Source organism: Pantherophis guttatus, chromosome 4, assembly GCF_059756535.1.
Source record: "Pantherophis guttatus breed Tessera chromosome 4, ASM5975653v1, whole genome shotgun sequence".
Taxonomy (NCBI): domain Eukaryota; kingdom Metazoa; phylum Chordata; class Lepidosauria; order Squamata; family Colubridae; genus Pantherophis; species Pantherophis guttatus.
The window spans coordinates 8,569,044-8,572,248 of NC_142066.1; positions in this window are offsets into that span (position 1 = coordinate 8,569,044).

Here is a 3,205-nt window from a genome sequence, read left to right on the forward strand (position 1 = left end):
GAGGTTCTTCTGGCTATCACATTTGTAGTTAGGGACAAATTCCTGGGATTTGAAAAGCAGGTCCAGGGTGGTGCGATAGGTCATCCTTGGGTTGTTGTAACTGTCATAGATGTGGAACCCGAGAGTGATGTTAGGTAAGATCTGGGAATCCTCATTGATCTCCTTCACAGCAAAGGCCAAGGCGAGGGCATGCTGGTAGAATTTGGTTATTATCCTGCAAATAAGTTAAACACCCCCATTGAACAAAATAAGTTGACTTTTTTTTATGGTGAAAGCATTGATATATGAGTAACAACCATTTCTGTCTCTGTTGTAAGTAAGAAGATGAGAATCTTTGTAAAACACTCAATAATTTGTATAGTTTTCAACAATGTAAAGTGTTCAAGCTATCACATTTATTTCTATCAGTTTGGCACAAAAGAGAATACAACCAGGAAGTATCCCTCTTTTAATCTATGTAAATTATGCTAGGAGTGACAGCGCAGATTGGATATTTATACTCACTAAATGTTCTCCAAAGGGACTTCTTGCAAAATAGTTTCACACATTTTGTGATTAAGATTTTAACACAATGAAAAGTCACAAGGTTGACTCAGCCTTCCATCCTTTCTAAGGTAGGTAAAATGAGGACCTGAATTGTGGGAGCAATAAGCTGCCTTTGTATAAAATATACAAAAGTATGAAGGCTATTGCTTAATGCTTTGTAAGCTGCCCTGAGTTTCCGGAGAAGGGCAGCATATAAAATAATTGTTTTTTAAAAAAATGATTTGTTTTCCCACAATCAGATAAGTTTGAAAGACAAGGAAGCAGGAGTAAGTTTATATACAAAACCATGCATTTATTCTCAAAGAGCTACTAGTCATAGAAGCAATTTTGGGAGATCCGACTAAGATTAGAAAATGAATGGAAAGAAAAAAAATCCTTACAGTGTTAAAAAGTAACGTTTTAGAGAAGGATGTTCCTTAAATTCAATCTCAAAAAAGGAGTGAATGATCTGAGACACCATCCCACCCACGATGAGATCACCAGGTTGATACCACTCATGGGTAATCGGGAAAGTATCACTTGCAGGGCAGCTCAGAGTAACTGCTTTCTGCACCACGAGCATCAGAAGGAACAATATCTTCAGGCATTTGTCATACTGAAAATATTTGTGTCTCCTGTCCATAAGGAAGTTTCTATTTCAGGGGTTCATTCAATGATGAAGCCAAGGTTTATATCTGACAAAGCACCTAATCGGAAATCCTATCATTTTCTATATGAAGATCCATGTGAGTGCAAATTGATCCATGTGATTGTTCTTGAAAAGTAGAAAGGAGGGAGGAAACTTGTAACAATGAATCTGATGGAGCCATTACTATCCCTTTGTGCCAAACTCCCTGGGGTTCAAGAGTTACGTTATAACCAGATTGATCCCTTCATTGTTGTTGGATTTAAATACTTTTATGCACAGTCCTTGATGTTTTGGCCTAGCTAAAAATAATACGGTGATTCCTGTAGGAGATAATTATTTTGTTTTTGGTGAGAGAATAAGTGATTCAACTGAAGGTTCAACTTTTTTTTCAAATGAGCAAATGGTGATAAGAATAATCTAAGGGACATTGGCAATTAAAAACAGCCTCAAGTGTTGACATTTATGTTCATTCCTTACAATGGAGCAGGATTCCCATTTTCCATACAAAATGAATAGAATTATTTAGTAGAGAAGATGAAACATTTTTTACACGTTACGGTCTCACAAATAAGACAGTAATTTCTTTGGAGGTTTAATCCACATTTTCAGTCAAAGAATGTTGAAGAATGAAATGATAACAACATTTATGCTGATATTTGGCAAGTAGCATTTGCCATTGACTTGAGTTTAATAATCTACCCATCCAAATCTTTAGCTATTTATTTATTTATTTTATTAGTATCCTGACTTGCATTATTTTTATTAATAACTCAAGGCAGAGAAGATATCTAACACACCTTCCTCCTCCTATTATATCATATGATAGATATGATATGATATGGTATATGATATGATATAATATGGTGTGATATGATATGATAGATATCATAGGATAGGATAGGATAGGATAGGATAGGAAAGGATAGGATAGGATAGGATAGGATAGGATAGGATAGATATTATAGGTGTTTTCCAATATCTAAGAAGTTGCCACAAAGAAGAGGGGAGTCAAGCTATTCTCCAAAGCATTTGAAGGCAGGACACGAAGCAATAGATGGAAACTAATCAAGCAGAGAAGCAACCTAGAACTATGGAAAACTTTCAGTGGGATGACTTGCCTCCAGAAGTTGTGAGGGGTCCATCACTGGAGGTTTTTAAGAAGGGATGGGACAACTCTTTGTCTGAAATAGTGTAGGGTTTTGTGCTTGAGCAGGGGGTGGGATTAGAAGACCTAAAGTCCCTTCCAACTCTGTTATTCTTATTTTCCCCACAACAGCAAGAAGATGGGTTGGGATGAGAGAGAGTTTCAATTTACCCACAGAAAGAACCAGCATTCTTTCAGTTTATATGACTCTCCTGGGTTAGGGAGAGTCCTGGAATCATCCCACAAGATTCTCCATAAAGCCACCGTCTCCAAGGAGCTTAGGAGCTGTGCTTCAAAGCAGCCTGTATACCGACAGCAGGAGGGCTGGGCTGCAATCACTTTGTTGTTGAAAAAGCAGCTGTTTTGGAATTTATTTTCCAAATGGACATTGGGTTGTGTCTTTAATTTCTCAATCGATAGTCTTTTTAAAGACTATCGATCTGTATTAAACTAAGAAAGTCTCTCTTTAGCCACAGCCTGCTATTCCGTTTTGAAGATCTGCAGCATTTTGGAAAAAGACGGCAGAAGGCAAGCTAAAATAAGGAAGTATGAGGTATCTTTTAAAAAAGAATAAAGAGAAATATAAGGGCAGAAAGTTGTGGTTCTTGTTTATTTTTTGTAGCATGGTCTGCTTTGCTGTTGATGGCTCAAACATTCTGATTTGTATGATTCCTGATTGGCCAGTAATTCTTAAGTGTCTTACAAAAAAGCTACTCTTTGACTAAAGAGGGAGTTAAAGAGGAGCAAATTATTAGAGATGCATTTGAAAAATCCTGTAATAAAACCCACCAGTTCATAGACTAGCTATGCTCCAAGTATGTCAAAAAATCTACTCAAACTACTTCAGGGATACAATTATGTGTAGAAAGATACAAAATCACCAAGGC